This window comes from Sceloporus occidentalis, unplaced genomic scaffold (genome assembly GCF_023333645.1).
Source record: "Sceloporus occidentalis isolate IW3139 unplaced genomic scaffold, rSceOcc1.0.p SCAF_132, whole genome shotgun sequence".
NCBI lineage: Eukaryota > Metazoa > Chordata > Lepidosauria > Squamata > Phrynosomatidae > Sceloporus > Sceloporus occidentalis.
Window position 1 is genome coordinate 2643808 of NW_028317112.1, and position 20968 is coordinate 2664775.

A 20968-nucleotide genomic window follows, 5' to 3' on the forward strand; every position below is an offset into this window, starting at 1 on the left:
GGGCCATTGGGACACAGGCGTGATGGGAGTGATAAAGGGCCATTGGGACACAGGAGTGATGGGAGTGATAAAGGGCCATTGGGACACAGGCGTGATGGGAGTGATAAAGGGCCATTGGGACACAGGCGTGATGGGAGTGATAAAGGGCCATTGGAACACAGGAGTGATGGGAGTGATAAAGGGCCATTGGAACACAGGCGTGATGGGAGTGATAAAGGGCCATTGGGACACAGGCGTGATGGGAGTGATAAAGGGCCATTGGAACACAGGAGTGATGGGAGTGATAAAGGGCCATTGGAACACAGGAGTGATGGGAGTGATAAAGGGCCATTGGAACACAGGAGTGATGGGAGTGATAAAGGGCCTCCGTACGCCTATGAAGAGATCCCATTAAAAATCTGCGGTTTCAGCTACAATAGTCATTTATAGCATTAACCCCGTCTGCGCTGGATTTCCGGTCCATTTCATGTTATTTTAATGGTCATGTTTTGCTTTTCTTTCTAAAGCAGGGCCATTTCTAAGCGACCGCAAACTTTTAAACGGTACTGCACATCGTGTGCGTATTGTCATCCCAGGTCACATCTTTTAGAATAACCAGTTTAGCAATAAATTTGAACAGAAATGCAGAGTATGATGCACACAAATAAAAATGTAAAAAATGAACAGAATATATGACAGGGACACCCCCTCCTGCTCAGCCACCTCGGAGGGCTCCATGTACCTAGGCCAAATACTCTAAGCTGCTTGCAAGATCTATGGGTCCCATACCCAACAATACAATCCATATAGAGCTTCCATTGTAGTGAACATTTTCTTTTGTATTTTCTATGGGATTCAATGACGATTTGGGCCTCTAGGATAGTAGGGACCAATGGTTTCTTCCACTGCCAACTGGGTTGGCCAAAAAATATTTGCATAATTAACTTACTCTGAATAACATTCCAAGAAAAGCCACCTCGATCACAAATTGCAGAGGGAAACTCAGCAACTCTTTCCCCAAACCAAAGGCTTCCTTCCCCAAAATTACATTTTTAATTTTTGCGACGACTCCTTGGAGAGTAAAATTTCCCAATCTGCCCGGAAAAACGTCCGAGCCCATCGGGGGGCTGGCCAGTACAATGAAGTGTGGGGGGATTTCAGCAACTACCGATACACTATGCTTTATCATACTTCCCAACTTCTACACCCCCCACCCCACCCCCCCAGCGAATTGGGAAGCTGGAGCTTGGGAGGCAGCACATTTCCAGTATGGATTCGCTCAGCGGGACAGAATGACAAAATCGTGACTGTCCCGCGCAAAGTGGGACAGTTGGGAGGCATGCATTATGCAGCTCAAATCGTCTTGCGACTCCCTGTGGTTGACCAACCATAATGAAGACATGAGTTGAAAATCTGTCTTGTGTTAAGCGAACGTGCCCCTAAAATCCCAATCTGAAATCTGCATCAAAGCTTTTTAAACCGTTCCCGGCGAAAAATCACTATTTTTAAAATCAAAGAAAAAAAACAGTATTTTGCTCTCAATGTCTTCTGTGAACGAGGAGAATAATAGAGATTTTGGGATATCATTTTGAATCGGGACACAATTTTCCCATCAGGTTGAACTAAACAGAGAACATCACGTGGATTTATTTTCTAGAAGTTTCTCCCTGTGCCGTTTGTAACTTATTTGGCAATTTGTATCGTCCGTTGTATCTATTCACCCGTTATATTCCTGGGTGTTTAAAGTTATAACTGGGGTAAAAAGCAGAGAAGAGAATTGACCAGGACGGGAAATACAATTATTAGTCAACGATTCCATTATCTCGATTCTAAGAACTTCGTTCACTAGTAGGAAGGAGTAAATGAGCGGCATACGCTGAACCCGGAAGCCCGGCAGACGTATTTGGGATGCAGGCTTTAATTTTCGGATTAGGCCACGCGGAAGCTGAACGTCGCTTAGATTGTAGAAGAAAACGCTAAACCCGTTTCATTAACACAGGAGATATTACAGGTGGTAGCGAAGAAAGCTGCGGCCGGCACTGCTCAGCATCAGAATATATAATTATATATAGGAATAACAAGTATCTATGCGTATTAAATTATACCAGTTTACTTCTTTTCTATGGTACAAGTTGGCAAAACTAACATTAAACTGGTTTTTTTTTTATACTGAATGAACATCTCCTTCTCTTCAATCCAACTTACAGGAGGCAGCAACCGGCTTTCACCAAAGGGGGAGGAAAGAATGAACATATGACAGCTGTGTGGCCCCTTTAAATTTTCATGAGGTTCATTTTGCAAATGCATAGAGGTATTAAACACCCCACCCCCAATGCATTTGCCCCTTTCCACCCCTCAGCTAAATGCATTTCCCTCCACATGTTGAACTATCATTGGGGGAGATTCCTGCCACTGATTTGACAGCTTAAGCAGCCAATCAGTGACAGCAATGATCCGGTTGCTTTCGTAGCAAGTACTATACTGCCACAGAGATTGGCAGCTCAAGCAACCAATCAGTGGCAAGAAACTTTGGATCATCGAGGAAGGAAGAGTTTGTAGATGGCGGCACATTCCGTGTCCGGCGTTCTATCATTTCGAGGAATTCATATTAAATGAAGGAATGGGGCTACTCCAGAGTGCTTTGATATGCGTTATTCTGTGGTAGGGGTGGTCACGGATATTAGACTGTCCCAGGGCTGATCCAATGGTTGGGGGGGGGGGGGCTTTAGCCCCATTAACAAGTCCCTGATCTGAAAGTCTGTCTTGGGGAGAGCACTTTCTGTCTCTGCCTGGTGGAGTGCGAGACGGACAGTGCGGCATACAAGGCCTGTGTTTATAAACACCGGCTTTACTGCGTGAGCCGTGATCAGTTTATCGCTGCTCACATAACTCAGGTGTACGGGACCACCTCTGCGGCGAGGCAGTGCTCCGTACCCGACAGACTACCTCACACAGAGGCCCGGGGGTATTGCGCTGTTCTAAGTTCCCTTAAAAGGTGTTCTCAGGCAAAACATTCGTTGTTCAGTAAATAAACCTTAAGCGGATCATTTTATTCTTTTGTCTGAATGTTTAATGACCAAAAAAACTCCACGGAAACTTTTAAAGGAGCCTTTTTACTTTGTACGGTAACAATCTATCAATGTCTGTCACATGACAAGTACTGCCACCAAAAAACAAAAAACTTTATGTCTATATTATGGATAAGGCAATATTTCACACAATTCTGGGACGGGTCGGTCCATTCAGCAGAACTAGAAATGATGTTTTTAACGGCGCATTTCATTACAATAGTGTTGCAATCAGTAGAGAAGGTGGCGTATGCACACATTACGCGTCATAATAGATTATCTACATCATCAGTCTTCACACAGCATGATTTCAGTCTGTTTCCCATATTTTGACCGATTTAAATCGGGCTGAAGGGCTTTCATGAACTGGACTGGATTTTGGTCATAAATGCAGACGTTGGCCATAAATAAAATGGAGTAGTATTTGAGAAACCTGGAAAGAAAGAAAAGCGGGCAAAATCCCACATCCGGCACCGAACCGACAACATGGTCCTCTGCACGGTTACCGGGTCCGTTAGAACCGCTGCAGTCACTGGAGGATCCGTCTTCTCAGAGTGACCCGCCAGCCCATGGGCCCGACGCCGGCCCACGGGCAGCTGCCATCATGGAAGCAGAGCTACACACAAAGCACATTCACTCCACGCACACCGGGAAAGCCAGTCTTGTTTCCGAGATGAGAAGCGAAGCCATGCGCTCTGTACAGCGACGGGGACAGGTGAGCGTTACCTGCCTCACTAGTGGCCGAGCGATGTATGCGCGATACCTGCGTGAAAACAAGCTCTGCTACTCTAAAACGTTCATCAGACCAGCTATACGATAAAGCAATCAGTAAACGACTCGCCGGTATCATAAAATAATCCAATGTTTGACATCATGACCGTTATAAAAAGCGCCAAAACCTGCACATACTACAGGCGCGCTACAAAAAGTAGTAGTACAGATGGGATTCACCGCACTGAGACAGGTGACATTTGTTCTAAGTGCCCACACACTCATTCAAACCAGGTAACTGCTCACAGGGTCACGAAATCCACCGCAATCCACTTACTGGATCGACCAGTGAAACCGGGTACCGGCAGCTGCTCGCAAAGGAAACCGTTCAATCTGCGCACGGCAGCGGCTGATAAAACACACCATCTCACCATACTGACAACGCAAAGCCGCCTCTTACCTTCAACCATGTTGAATCACCTGTGCTCGAGGCCTCAGAGGTCTCTTCTTCAAAAGCAATTATGAAGTAATTGCATTTGAAGAAAGGGACACGGATGTCTCTACATCTTACTCTATGAACAGAAAGCTCGCTCACAATCGTAAAACATGCTTGGACCACTCGTTACACACAAACAGATCAGACAGGTGTGAGCAACGCGACTATTTTACAGGCAGGTAAATACTCCGGGAAGTGTTTCGGTTTGATCTTTACGGGCCGGGTACAGACGGACGGACGGAGCCACAGTAACACGTCACACTTTGTAACTTTTTAGGTGCTGCGATCTGCCTTCCCGCTGGGGTTGGTAACACCTTGGGGTAGGTACATTAATACGATGGGATTTCACCATTTAGATCCGGCAACGTCTGGATCATAGAATTTAGCTAATTTGCCAGATTGCAAGCAGGTTTTTGAATACAGATATTGAGGGCCCATTGGAGCCAAAAGGCAAACATTCTCACAAACAAATCACCCCCAGATCTGCAGTACAGAAAGAACACAGAAGACATACAATTCTGCAGAGAAGGTATCAGCCACGTACATAACCTCTAAGGAGAATAACTGCATACATGTTACATACATGTGTTTGTTTTTTTTAAATGTCAGCTTTAGATAATTATGACAAAAATTGGATCTACCCACCTCCAACCCCAAACTCCCCTCCCTCCCCTCCGAGGAGGCCGGTTGCCTTGGCAGCCACCTTAAACAAATGTAGATAAGGAACCGAAATGTCACCAGAAATCCGACGGTCCATGCTGCTGGCTGAGTGAGAGACGGTGGGGCTCTTCCAGCCATCAAACCAGATCACAAAGTAACGGTACCAAAAATACAAAAAAAGTCTCACGGAGAGCGGCCGCCGGGGGCCGGACGGTCACATTAGTCTGGCCAGAACCAGACACAGCGCTAGGACGGGTCCCCGGCATCCAGACACCGGCTCAGCCTCACCGGGACAGGTGATTGCGGTTTGCCTGGTCACATCCCCTGCGCGTCACGCACACAGGTACCCCGTACACAGGCCTGTGATGGGCAATCCAGAGGGGGTATAAAAGGGGCGATCTACCACCCACCAGGCCGGACTTAACATTGCCTTCCATCTACCTCCATACATCGCATAACTCCCGCAGCAACCGGATACCCGATACAAAGCGATCCGCACAACGCAACCCAGAGACGATCCCCCAATAAAGCAGCACAAGATGGCTCTGTGTTAAGCAAGGTGCCTGATGGCCATTTTATTTTAACACAATTGGGGTGCCAGAGGTGTGCGGTGCATTCCAAATCAGGAGGCTGGGCACCCCCCGCCAACCAAGGGCGCTGAGGGGAAAATGTATACGAACACAGAGACAGCCTTGTGGGTTTGCAGTGGCCTCTATACGGCGGATCTAGGGGTGGGAATTAGAAATGCCATCACACCTACACGGCACGCAAAGGGTTCCAAGGGATGTTGCAAATCGCATTGGCCCCTGTGTAATACATGACAGGGGCATCCGGGATGGCAATAACAAATACCCCCCAAAAAAACAAGGCAGCCCATCGGCGGCTCTTACCCGTCTCCTCCTGCGCCTCTCCCGTCTCTCCAGCGGCCGTTAGACGCCCATCCGAGCCCAGCCAGTCACATCCAGCACAGCCAACGGGATCACTGGGCAGAGACAGCTAAATATATACCTGTGTATAGAGAGAGAGAGAGAGAGGGAGCTAGAGACAGGCGAGCGGCCTGGGGGAGTCAGCCAGTCCGCTCCATGCACTCTCTCCCTCCCTCCACCTCCAGGAGCCGGGGCGGTGCTGCTCCCGGCCGCTCTCTCGCCTGCATAAGCCGGTTAGCCGATCAGACAGCCCGGGTGCGCAGCATGTCCGCTCCCCCGGCCGCCGCTCAGTCAGTCCGCTCACGGCACGGAGAAGCGGGGCAGTAATTCGCTGTAGAGTCTGTGCGCTGCTGTTGCTGGGGGGAGGCGGCGGTTCCTCGGTTCCCGGCCGTGCAGGATGGAGGGGGGAGAGATGGAGGAGGAGGGAAAAGAGGAGGGGGGGCACAAAATGGCGCGCGTTTCTAAAGCTGCGCAGCCCAAGGAGGGCTGAGGGAATCTTCCTTCACACCGATACCCACCGGAGCCTCGGTGTGCACCAACCCAGCAGTGCAGGGGTGATAACGGGGAGGGAAATTACTTCGTGACACCCGTTCCCAGTATCTAAAAACGGCTCCAGAAAGGGAAGCCAAAATATAAACGATTTAAAAATATTTTAATAAAAAAAAAAATCGAGCGGGTGGCTGGAGAAACACCGCGTATCTGCCGCGGACAGATTTATTCGCGCGGGAAAAAAAACACGGAAATTTATTTGAGGGGGGGGAAGAAGGGAATAACAAAATGGCGGCTGGATGAGCGTGTTGCTATGGTAACTGTCAATCAGCGGAGAGCGCTTCCCCCCCTCCCGGATGCGAGCTGACGTCTGCAAAACAAGGTGGCGCGGCCGTGGATGACGTGTAGCAGTCACATGACAGGGAAATGTAAATTGAGGGGTAAAAAAAAAAAAAAATAGTGCGGGGCGCGAGACGAGCAGTTTATAAACATACATGGGACGTTTGGGGGCGGGGCTCGCGTGCTGCTCATTGCGTATTTTTTTGTGTACATTATTGTAATTTCATCACAATAAAATTATTTTTCATATTATATATTTTTTTTGTGAAATGTCATATTTTCGTGACAGACTATATATGGAGTCACAGTGCGACCATACCTGGGGACTTTTAGGCTTCGTGGCGTTGGCGGCTTTCCCCTTCATTGTGTGTTTTCTGCCGGGGGCATACCTGGGGACTTGTGGGCTCTGGGCTACCTGGAGCCTACCCTCATTGGATGCGCCTGGAGTGCCCACTGACGTCAGTAGGCAGTCCTGCTGATATCTGGGGCGTTCCATTTAGGAAATTGTCGAGGAGCGACCCGTTCGGGTGTTGACCCGAAGAACTGGAGAAGAAGCCCTTCTTGAGTTCACAGGGCCAAACCCGGAAGGTTCCCAGGTACAGTCAGTGGGCGCCATCGGTGACGTTGTGGGGCATTCCTCCATTTAAATTTGCGGGGAGTGGGGCATTTCAGGACCTTTCTCCTGCGACCCAGAGAAGCGGCGGATACCCAGAGTCTCTGGTTGAAACCTGAAGCGTTCCCACGTATGAGTACGACCTGCCTAGGAAGGCCTGGAAACTCCCGTCCCAAAACGCCCGATAATAAAGTGCGTGTGGCAGACAACGCTGGTAAACTGCACTGAGCTGATTGCTTTACGGCAAAGCTAATGAAGTCCATTTTCCCACACAGACTGTCCTCTAGTCAGATGGCCCCTTCGGATTCTGGGAGGTTTACGTAAAACCAAAATATTTTTAATTTGCACATAATTATGAAAATTACTTCAGACGTCCTGGCGTTATAATTGGATGCCGACAGACTCCTCCCCTCTTCCTTGCGTGCAATGAGGTTGGCTAATTTGGCTCTGGAACAGTTGAGGGAATCTAGTTCTGATCCCCTCTATGGATCTTGGGGGGGGGAAATCTCATCTGTTGCTATGGAAACACAAGGTAACTTTCAAAGTTTTGGCGACTTTGAGAAGTACGGAATACGCTATTTGTAAAGCTGTTTTTAAGAGAAAGTAACGTGGTTTATGGTCCAACGCGAGAGACTCTACTCGCTGCACGGATTGGGGGAGAGATGAGAGAGAGGGGGATGGGATAGAAACATTTAAATACATAAAGTACGGAAGGATAATTTATTTCAAAGCAGGAGAAATGTTAGAACAAGAGATCATAACCTAAATCTAGAGGGCCAGAGGCTTAGACGTTTTTACTTTATTGATTTGGTGGAAGATAAGTGGAACAGCCTCCCAGCAGAAGTGGTAGAGGCGAGAACAACGACTGATTAAGGTTTGAGTCTTTACAGCAGGAAAAATGGGGCCGATCTGCTAGCGGATTCTATGTTTCTACTGACTGCACCAACTTTCTAAATGAGCGGGACCTGAAACATTAACCCCTTTGACTTGTCAGATTTTAAAGATACACTTAACTAAGTCACCTGTGTTCAAGCAGGGATATCAACCATAACATACTGGGAGCAAAAGCACCGATTGGGAGTCTTCTATCTGATCACAGCGGTGTAGAGTATGAAGGAGCTCCAGACTGTGTGACCCTGAGAATCTGCTCCTTTACCCTGACACCCCGAGATTGGGGCAAATACCCTGAGAGTTCGCAGGTATGGCGTGTGCCCGGTGGGCCAGCCTTGTTAACCTATGAATCATCTTAATCTCGAAAATGGCATTTTTCACACAATATTTCAAGCAGTAATACTGTACTGTGCTGCATTTTTCAAATGCAGAAAACGAGGCAAACCCTTGGAATAAAAACTTTTTTCTGTTTTTTTATTTATTTTTATTTTTTACGCATTTTATGCTTTTCTGTGTAGATTGAATAGTCTCAAAAAAAAGCAGGTTTATTAGAGACAATTGTAGTTTTCTCCCCAAAAAAACTAGGGAGGTGATAGTTTACCAGAGGATACCGGGGTATATGAACGGTCTTCAGAATATAATAAGAAATAGAAACTGTAAAGCTTTTGGTTTCCATAGAAACAATACATTTTTGAGAAGTGCATTTAAAAATGCTCAGATTTAGCTTCTTTTTTAGAGGCAAGATTGACCTGATTTTACCCCGAGAACATCACTCACGGTAGGTTTTTGCTACGGGGAAGACGTGTTCCTTGCGTGCGAAGAACAGGTTAATGATTCTGGGGTTTTGTTGGTTTCAGTGAAATGGGTTTTATCTTATTTTGGGTTTTTTCACAAATCCGTGAGGTCGTGATGCGATTCTCACGTTGATGTCACATTCTGTTTGTACCCCGTCATGGGAAAATCATGACACTGTTTTGCCCTACAAATTCATTTCTTGCCCCATCCACATAAAAACAGCCCCCATCCCAACTATTTTTGCAGGACCCCCATAAAAATATACCACCCAACAGTCCCAGTTTTAACAAGACACTCTCGATTCTATCTGCCCGGCTGCTAGGCTGAGCGCTGCAAGGTCGCTGATCAGGTAAGGCAGGCCGGTGGCCATGTCTGCAGCCCTGGCCGCTTCTGGCACTGGATCTACCCCTCCGGACCTCTCACCGATGGCCCCAATTTGCCCTGAGTAAAGGGTGGCCAAGTTGTGTGTGATAGAGTGAGTAGAGCAAGTGATTACAGTCAGTAGAGCATGTGGTTACAGTGAGTAGAATGTGTGCTTACAGTGAGTAGAGCGTGTGATTACAGTGAGTTTAGTGTGTGATTACTGTGAGTAGAGTGTGTGATTGCAGTGAGTAGAGGGTGTGATTACAGTGAGTTCAGTGTGTGGTTACAGTGAGTAGAGCGTGTGATTGCAGTGAGTAAAGGGTGTGATTACATAGAGTTCAGTGTGTGATTACAGTGAGTAGAGGGTGTGATTACAGTGAGTAGAGCGTGTGATTACAGTGAGTTTAGTGTGTGATTACTGTGAGTAGAGTGTGTGGTTACAGTGAGTAGAGAGTGTGATTGTAATGAGTAGAGGGTGTGATTACATAGAGTTCAGTGTGTGATTACAGTGAGTAGAGGGTGTGATTACAGTGAGTAGAGCGTGTGATTACAGTGAGTGGAGGGTGTGATTACAGTGAGTGGAGGGTGTGATTACAGTGAGTGGAGGGTGTGATTACAGTGAGTAGAGCATGTTATAACAGTGAGTGGAGGGTGTGATTACAGTGAGTAGAGCATGTTATTACAGTGAGTAGAGGGTGTGATTACAGCGAGTAGAGGGTGTGATTACAACGAGTAGAGCGTGTGATTACAGTGAGTGGAGGGTGTGATTACAGTGAGTAGAGCGTGTGATTACAGTGAGTAGAGGGTGTGATTACAGTGAGTAGAGCGTGTGATTACAGTGAGTTTAGTGTGTGATTACTGTGAGTAGAGTGTGTGATTGCAGTGAGTAGAGGGTGTGATTACAGTGAGTTCAGTGTGTGGTTACAGTGAGTAGAGCGTGTGATTGCAGTGAGTAGAGGGTGTGATTACAGTGAGTAGAGCGTGTGATTACAGTGAGTAAAGGGTGTGATTACAGTGAGTAGAGCGTGTGATTACAGTGAGTAGAGTGTGTGATTACAGCAAATAGGGGTATTTCCAGTTACATCAAGCACCCGTCAGATTGAGTAAATCAGGTGACGATGTGTCCTCCGAGCTCTCAGTATGTTTTTAAACAAATGTTTCTATGAACAGTCACCTGACGCGCTTCAGTGGATCGCGCGTCACATTAGTCACATGACCCACTCGCTCGGAGCGGAATTGCTGTTTACGTTTCACGGCTGTCTCTAAAGCAAATATATCGCGTCCTCCGTTTCCATGCGGTCGTTTATCGGCGCTGCTATTTCTTGGTACCGCGTTACAAACTCCTTGAACCCTTGTGCTTTCTCAATGGCCTGAACCTGAGACCCATCAAAACGTCTTTATTGGGGGATTTTTCCAGTCCTGCCCCTCTCAGAAACATGAAGTTATCAGGAGTGTTAAAGGACGGTGTTGGGTATTTAGCTCTTCGTAAATAGTGTTAAGTCTCCCCGGATGCAGTGATATGAATGGCACGCAGCTGCACGCAGGGATGCAGAATCGTCCCTAAATGTCTCTCAAACTCCGCACCTTCATGACCTCCAGGTGTGCAAAGTGTATCCCTACTCGCAACGCAACACACTGCAGCGTCACAATCTCCACACTGCACCACATTACTCGGGAAGCAATGCTTTACACAAACCCCCCATCTTCATATCGTATTTCGTCTTTAGGAAGCGCGTTTCCTATAATAACGCGTATCTGATGTTCTTCTGGTTACTTTAGTAACAGTTTCACAATGATTCACAGTAGTGGACATGATAAGCATTTCACCGCCACCAGCAGCGATACAAAGACAGCCAGGCAGCGCTTTATTTGTAAAAAATAAATAAAATAAAAATGAGGTGCTGGTACTCAAGTTTCTTTAAATAAAAAATACCTATATATACTGTATATATACACAAATACAGCGTGCCTTACCCACACATATACACTAACTATCCTTTACCCACACATATATATACTAACTATCCTTTACCCACACATATATATATATATATACTAACTATCCTTTACCCATACATTTATACTAACTATCCTTTACCCATACATTTATACTAACTACCCTTTACCCATACATATATACTAACTATCCTTTACCCATACACACCATCTCCCTTACCCATACATATATACTAAATATCTTTTACCCATACATATATACTAAATATCTTTTGCCCATACACACGCCATCTCCCTTATCCATACAAATATACTAGCTATCTTTTACCCATACACACCATCTCCCTTACCCATATATATATATATATATATATATATATATATATATATATATATATATATATATATATATATACGTTAGAGTGCATTATATGTGTAATACGCCAGCAATAGCTCTATTGTGGTATGGAAGAATACAAAATGACCAATAACATGAATACAAATGAAGACATACTGGTGTAGGAGGAGTAAGCATTAGAGAGCTTACAGTCTATTAGGAGGAGATAGAAGGTGGACGAAGATGGTTTGATTGTAGTTCATGCGGAAAAGTCAGTGGCCAGGAGATCTCAAAGATTCCTATAAAAAGCGCTTGGGCAGGAACATGAGAATGCTGCCATCACCTACTTAGACAAACTTTTAAGAAGGAGGAGAGGTTTATGTGAGGTGAGGTCGGAAGTGGTGTGGAGTGCATTGTGGTTGTTATGGAGGGAGGGAAGCTGGAAGCTAAAGGAGAAGAGGGTGAAATAAGACGAGAAATAATAGATAGGAAACCATGATGGAAAGTGGTTGCTGGTGAGATGAGTTTTGCAAATGAAACTGAATACCTGATGATGCCGTTTGACATTGTAACGCTGCTCTTAAGATTGTAAAGAAAGATACTAATCCTAGCTCCAACCTCAAGGACTCCTAAAGCCATTTTGAACACAATTTGAACATTACGCATCCAGAGTCCCTGGCAGTCCCGTTACTCCGCATACTTTCCACCACAGAAGCTGTCAGGACAGTCCAAGCAAATTTGTGGCTGATGGCAGCTATAGCTGTGCGATTTCCTATGAGGTATCGCTAGGGTGACCACATCGGCCATGTTTTCCAGCACATGTATTTGTTCTTCATATCGCTGACCAGCTCAGGTAAAGTACTGCCCTGCAGTATAGACTCATGGAAGGGAACCGGTTTGTCAGTTATACATCCTCCATACCGCAGGGCAGCATTTTACTTGGGCTGGTCAGCAATATGAAAAACACGTGAGGAGGGCCCTGATCAAATGAGCTTACAATCTAAAGGGATCCTAGATGTGAATCCATTCACATATTAGAGAAATAAAACAGACTGTGTGCTTTACAGAGGGAGACAGTCAGAACTATTACATGAATTGGCACAAGAAAAATAACATATTAACATCAGCCCGCACCGAAAGGGAAACAGTTTCCATCGTGAGATATCCTTACTTACTGTTACAAAGTATTAACTATATCTCCTGAAATCAGCAGAGATCAGGGGATGGGTGCATCTTCATTATAATTATCTTTCATTTATATACACCTATAGTACAGCGCTACAGAATATGATGGTGCTATATAAAACAATAAAAATATTATATAGCGCCAACAGTTTCCACGACCCAGCCTTTGCAGATAATGTGTTTGTATGAGACTATAATCACAGTTCAGTCGGTTATTCACCAAACAGAAATTTTCCCCGAGTAGACCAAAAGAGGTGGCAACTCAGGGGTTAAAAAAAAAAAGAATGATCACAACTTTTTGATTCTCAAAATATCTGTGTATTTTTGATACATTACACTTTTTTTGCAGAATAGCTTAATATGCAGTGCAACTTTTCTCAATAGCTTTCTATGTGACCTATCCAAGGGTACTCAGTGCAGCCCACCCAGAATCTTGGTATTGAACGTTGCCTCAAGCTGCTAAACGCAGGAGCTGCTCCTTACCAACTCGGCTTGTTAGGTTGTCAACTGTTCAGTAGCCAGTGCAATAGATGTTATGCAGGGGGGGGGGGGCTAGCACCTTCTGGTGATAACTCACATATGCCCTGGCACACACATTCACGCTAACGTTCTAATATACATTCACGCTAACATACGCCTCTTCTCACACACATTCATGCTCACACACTATACATCCAGGCCAAAACACACTCCCTCTCACACAGTTACATATTCATGGATGGACTTGAGGCAACTTCTGGTGATAACTCACATACGCCCTGGCACACACATTCACACTAACATTCTAACATACACTCAAGCTAACATACACTCCCTCTCACATACACTTACACATTCATGCTCATTCACTACACATCCATGCTAAAACACACAACACTAAAATGGTCTACACGTATTATTATTTATTGAGTTATATAGCACCATCACATTGCAGTGAGGTGGAAGAACAAACATATATCCCATTTAGTAATAGCAAAAGCTGTGACAGTGACAATTCCCCTTTAAGGTAGGAAGCAAAAGAAAGTCTTTGAATTGAATCTGACATTTTTTTCCTCTAGGAGAAATAAATAACACTTCCACTGTCTGTGGGATACAGGCACCCAAGCTGTTGAACGTTGGCAATGACGAGAGACGTTTCCTGTTTCCAAGTGGTGCAGATGCCCTGCATGAAAATCCAAAAACACAAAAAGCTAAGTAACCATGGAGTCAGATCGGTGGGAACAGAGCCGGCCTTAGGCGTTGTGGCGCCCTGTGCGGACTACTCCTCTGGCGCCCCCCTCACTGCCCCTTCAAACTACCCCCCCATGCCCCTCAAACTACCCCTCCCCTCTGCCCCTTCAAACTACCCCCCCTGTCCATTCAAACTACACCCCCCCTGTCCCTTCAAACTACACCCCCCCTGCCCCTTCAAACTACACCCCCCCCTCTGCCCCTTCAAACTACACCCCCCCCTCTGCCCCTTCAAACTACACCCTTCAAACTACACCCCCCCCCACTTACCTTGTTGCCGGAGTCCTGCGGTGAGAGCGGGAGGCATCCGTCTTCTCTCTCTGCCGCGGTGCCGGCATTTCATGTTGAGAGCCGGAATAGTCCGGCGCTCAACATGAGATGCCGGCACAGCGACGGAGTCACGGAGAGTAAGGGGTGCCGAGCGGTTGCCGAGAACTTCACGAGCAACCGCTCGGCGCCCCTGACCGGGACTTAGATTTAAGCATCATTTTTTTTTTAAACTTTATTTAACATGAATGATGTTAAATAAAGTTTTAAAAAAAACACAAAAAAAAACAAAACGATGCTTTAATCTAAGTCCCAGTCAGGCGCCCCTGCAACCATGGCGCCCTGTGCGGTCGCACAGGTCGCACACCCCTAAGGCCGGCCCTGGGTGGGAACAGTAATGAGGCTGTCACCCACCTGTACAGGAAGTAAGCCGTTAAACTTCAACATTCCAAAATGATGATTATTTCATTCCATTTTGAATAAACAATTTTGCACCAATGGAAAAGTTGGGAAGCTTTACGCAGGTTCATCAGGGCAGTAGGTATGACCAAATCCCTTGCTCGGGGAGCGAAGATACTGGCTTGGGTTCCTCCACCAAGACGCCGAAGGTCAAGGCAGGCAATTTCACAGGTATGACATATCACAATAATCACGTGACGGAGAAAGTAATCCCAGGAGCCAATCTATCTATATATTGGATACAAACCCAAGCTTTTGTGAAGCCGCCCGGACACCAAGGTGTGAAGATCCAACCATCATCTGTGAAGACCTTGGCGGCTGTTACATCCTTTGCGGTTATGGCGACTTGGTTACACTGTTGATGGGTGAAACTTCACAAAACATTGGGTTAGATACATTTGCATCAAATATATAGATAGATTGGCTCCTGGGATTACTCGCTTAGACAAGTGATTATTGTTATATGTTGTATCAATTGCTCAAACCTGAGTAAAGTCTCCGGGTCTGCAGATAAAAGGAGTTTATTGGAACAAAATGAAATAAAATCAGATGTCTGCCAATCATGACCAACATTACTGTATACAGCACTGGGGGTTATTACTGTATACAGCGCTGGGGGGTTATTACTGTATACAGCACTGGGGGGTTATTACTGTATACAGCATTGGGGGTTATTACTGTATACAGCACTGGGGGTTATTACTGTATACAGCACTGGGGGGTATTACTGCATACAGCTCTAGTTATACTGAAGGAGAAAACAGGCCTTTTAATACTATTTCCTCTTAAAGTGTAGCAGAAATAAAGTGAATATTGTAAAAAAGTATCCCGGGATAGAGGTTTCAATCACACTGACCTCTCAAAATGGGGATATCTGCCCCCAGTCACAGGCAGCCCTCCTCAGCCAACGCTTACACAGAACACACATGGAAGGAATTTCAAGTAGGACTGTAACCGTGACAGCTTTTAGCATAACTACATTTATTTACTAAACCACCTATAGCTTACGTTTGGGAGATATTTGGATATGGGACTATTTTACCTCTTAAAAGTGGAGATATGTGGCAAAAGGTGGCAAAACTCCCCTTCCTATCCTAAAGCGTTCTCTGTTCTCTCAGTCACACTCGTGCAAAGGCAATAATTTACCAAAGTAGCGGGTTAAAAAAGTGAAGCAATAATCACGCAAATTCTGAAAATGGGAACTTATAGCTGATCTGTCATTATTTTCACTCAAATTCCTGCATTTTACAGTTACTTATCTAAACAATTTTTAAAATTGCACTATATATATATATATATATATATATATATATATGTAAATATATATCTATATATACATATACACACCACCTTATGTGTACACAACGGAAGCAGACATTTTAATTAGCTAACTAATATAACTACACAGATTTATTTAAATGTAGGAAATGTAGAAAAATGTTGCATTTGGAAAACTTCTTTAAATCCCTGGCTGTCCGGCATTTGTAGCGCCACGATGAGTCCCACTGAATCTGACTTTTGCGAGGCAGGGTAGGCAGCAGCGCCTGACTTTTTGTGAGTCTATGTGAACGCACACAGGAGATGGCGTTTATTTTTAATTATTTCTAATAATGTAGTTATCTATATATATATTATTAGTATTTTATTGGACATTTATAAATGATCATAGGTATCATTCTGATTAGATAGTCGTTTAGGAGCAGTGAGGTGTTCTTTCACAATTCTAAACAAATGGTTATCCATTGCCATGGCAATAGAGAAAATGTGATTACCAGAATGCCAGGTAATCAGCCCTCTCTAACACACTGTCCGCACTGCAGTTGTTTTGTCTTACAATTTAACCCACCTTACTGCATTACTCCCCCCTCCAGCATAGACAGGGTTAACAGAATTACTACACATCTGCTGTATTTTATAAATAGTGATTATATATACTATATATACGGTATATATAATATAGATATATATATAGATATAGATTTAGATACATACATCCAGTTTAGAATGTTACTTCATCCCCAAATAAAGGCGCTTGCACTTTAAGACCAGCGGCCACCGATAACATAAGTGCGACTGATGGCTGGATATGAGAGTCCGCATACTAGGTTATCATCACACCTGGGAACATTCAGGCTCCAGCTACCTGGAGCCATCCCTTTTCAGCGCTGAATTTGGTGGGTGCATCCCGCCGACTGCAGTGGGCGGTCCTATGACGTCAATGGGCGGTCCCGCTGACATCAGTGTTTGTCACAGCTGATGGCAGTGGGGGGTCCTGTGACAGGTACTTAGCGACCAAAGATGGTCAATGCATGGGAGATCAGGATGAGGACAGCCTGGTCTCCCCTCTGTCAGCAGAAGCCAGTATCACAACATGAAGGTTCTTAAACACAACGATGCTGAGAAAGTTCAAGAAATCACCAATCCCTAGGCACCCGGTCACTTTTGTTTGGTAGTCCTTTTGGCGCTAGATGGTAGTTGGCCCTTAATTCTCAAGCAGACTTCACTCTGTCCTTCTTTCTTCCACAATGCCCTTTTTGTAGGCTTTCAGAATGTTTGCTGGGTATGAGTGTATCACAGTGTTCTACGGTCCTAAGAGTCCCAATAATGTGTATAAAAAGAAATCAGCTATAAGTTATAAATCAACTTGTGTAAGTAAAATACATTCTTTTTCTTAGAAATGCCTTATAAATCAGTAAGTCAAAAGGTCACGTAAATGTCTTGACAAAGCCCTGCCACCTGACCATGGCTCCAACTACATCTCATAAAACAATAGTGTTGGGAGGTATGCAGCATCCAAATAGAAAATCATCCTTCTAAAACCATATTAAATTGTTCCGTAATGATAACAAAATAATTCATTATTATATAAATACCTGGAACCAAAAAGTATTAAAAGGCCCAAATAAGTACCTGGCAAATGGCCGCCTGACTTCACAAGCAACTTGTACCACAGTGCCACCTTTGCCTCAAACAACCTGTCTGTGAAACCTTTGCCCCCCCAAACAGTATGTCTATACTATCTGTGCCCCCAAACAGCCTGCCTGTGCCATTTTGCCCCAATTAATCTGCCTGTGCCATTTATGTCCCCCACAAATCCTGCCTGTGCCATTTCTGCCCCAACCAACCTGCTTGTGTCAATCCTGCCCCCAAAGAGCCTGTCTGTATTATTTCTGCCCTTCAAACAGTCCGTCTGTGTAATTTTTGCCCCCTTCAAGACGTATTCAGCCATGCTAACACACAAACATTTACTAAGGGTGCATGTAGTTTACATTAAATGTATTGTCTTTCCTTGCCCTTTTTAAGATGCCCCTATCATTATTTTTCTTTCATTTAAGTCAGGACACTTCTTCAATACTTACATGGGCCTTCAGATAGTGACTTAAGGGGATTGGGGGTAGTGATTTTTTGATTATTTTTAGTGGTAGGGCTAAGGGTAACTTTAAAAATATTTTTTCATTTATTTTATTTTTTGGGGGGGGTTTTCCCTTTTGGGGATCTCTCATACATCTGATTTCTTTTTTTTAATTTATATTTCATTTTACCCCTAACTTTGTTTTTCCATTTTTGGGAAGCGAGAGAAATTTCTCTCTTCCTCCTGATCTGTATGCTGATCACACTGCGATCAGCAAGTAGGGCTCCATAGCCATCATATACACTTGCATAAACACTGTACGTAATGCATATGACAGCTGAGACCCTTTACATTTTTGTCTGTCCCCCTTTGCAACTGAATTTTGTAATGTTCGTATACTGAAAAAAATAACTAAAAACAATTCAAGTGCTCTTAGACTCCCATGTAAGTGAATGTGCTCCTGCACACCACGTAAACCCACCGAGCGACCCTAGTGCCCCCATACCAGGAGGCTCAATATTCAGAGAGGACCAAGTTTTCCCTCTCTCACGGATACTCACTTGATCTTGGCCAAAAGACGGAGAAGGCTTTCACACTCTCAAGGGGGAAAATACATCCGAACCCTCGAAAAGTTAATGTGAGAAATGGCCATGTTAGCAAGAGTGACACCAAGAACTGTGGGTTGTTTGTAGAATTACAAGTGCAACAAAATATGTTTAGAGGTTTCCGGCCAAGATTCTGCAGGAGACCCCTTTGTCATAGACAATTCAGGAGAAGACAGAGAGACAAAGGTTTGTAATCCGTTGTCAGTGACCACCTCTGTCTTTTCTAAAGGTGAACCTAGGATTTGGCAGTACATAACATTCAGCCCACCTTGCAGAGGTCGCCCTTGCTGTCATGTCCTTAAACTATATTTGGTCCTTGATCTGGTCTTTTGTTCAGAATAGGCATACATATATCACTATTAACAGTTACCACCTCTGCTTGGGAGGCTATTCCACTTATTTACCACCCTCTCAGTAAATTTAAATTGACATCACAGCTAAGCCTCTGACGCTATAGTTTTATAAAGGAGTGAGAATGAGGAGAGGGCTTGGAACTGCAGACAAGCCCCGGATTGGCGCACTAGGACGCTGTCTGACAGTGGCCCCTTACTTACCCGATCTACCTCTCCAATTGCAATTGATAATTAGAAGTGTTAATATGGATAAAGCTCCAGGGCCAGATGGTACACGGTCGAGTGCCAAAAGACAGGCGTAAAGCAGAGCTGGTAGCAATATTCAAAACTCAGCCGGGTAATTACAGACCTGTGAGCCTAACATCTTTCTTGGAGAAATCATTTGAAAGCTTGTTAAGGGATAACATTCTGGAGAAACATTTTGTCTAATACTGTGCCACGTGTCAGACACAAAATGAGATAAAATACCTGTAAAACAGTAAGTCAGAACTAGATGTTACTTCCCTGCGATGAGATTGGGTCAAATTGGAGCACTGGGCAGGCAAGTGGCAGATGAGATTTAATGTTGACAAATGAAAAGTTATGCATTTTAGGAAAAAATAAATGTGGAAATTATACCTTAAACGGAGGTTGTGTTAGGGTAATCATTAAACGAGGAGGACTTGGGTATAATTGTAGACAATACAATTGGCTACAGTGTTCAATGTCAGGCAGCTGCTGGCAAGGGCCGGTAAGATATTGGCAAATATAAAAAGAGGTATTGAATGGTTTCTCAACATTTTGGCTGATATCAAGTGTTATCAGTTTAATATCCTATCTGGGGACAACATATTAAATGGATTTTTAGAACATGGAGATGGAGGAAGAGCTTGCTCTGTCGGCTTCACACATTATTCTGGTATTGCAGTACCTCTAGGACCCCACCTTGAATACAAAGGAATGCAACAACTTAGTTATAAAGGAAGGCTAGATAATTTGTTTACAAAGTGTCTTTATATTTTTATATGCTCCTATACAAATACATTGGGGGACAATACCAGCCATACTCTGATGACCTGCTCGTTAGTAGGACTGTACAGAGAACACGCCGTCTCCATTCAGTCTTCAACTGGTGGAAAAGACAAAATTTGTTATCGCTTCAGCGAGAAAGCTGGAAGGGATTTTTCTCCTTTTTGAGGCACGATTGGAAGTTGCTTAAATAGTGCTTGTGTGCGAGTATCAGTGCCCATGCATGTTACTGACCCAACTCTCCTTTCTTTCGTTCATGTAAGTATTGAAGAAGTGTCCTGATTTGGACTGACTTGCTTCAGTCATTAGTCTATTAGTAAAGAGGGAGATGCTATTGTCCCTTAAATGAAAGAAAAATAATGATAGGGGCATCTTAAAAAGGGCAAGGAAAGAATACATTTAATGTAAACTACATGCACCCTTAGTAAATGTTTGTGTGTTAGTATGGCTGAATACGTGTTGAAGGGGGCAAAAATTACACAGACGGACTGTTTGAGGGGCAGAAATAATACAGACAGGCTCTTTGGGGGCAGGATTGACACAAGCAGGTTGGTTGGGGCAGAAATGGCACAGGCAGGATTTGTGGGGGACATAAATGGCACAGGCAGATTAATTGGGGCAAAATGCTCCCATCACTATGCGGCCATCAGACTGCTGGGAATGTAATCTAAACGGCCGATGCGTGCTGATGCCGCCGGCCGGCTCTGCTTTAATACTTTTTTTTTTTACTTTATATGGCAAGCCGATCCAGCTTACCATATAAATTAAAAAAAAGTGTTAAAGTAGCACGCATCGGCCGTTTAGATTACATTCCCAGCCATCTGATGGCTGCGTAGTGATGGGAGCAGCGTGAGGGGTGAAAGCTCCGCCCCCTCGCACTCAGACT

General features: G+C 44.6%; 1 pseudogene; it reads left to right on the top strand.

Moving 5' to 3' along the window:
• The first annotated feature begins 19838 nt into the window (after positions 1–19838).
• LOC149281462 (U2 spliceosomal RNA) lies at positions 19839–20000 on the top strand (annotated as a pseudogene).
• Positions 20001–20968: the final 968 nt, after the last annotated feature.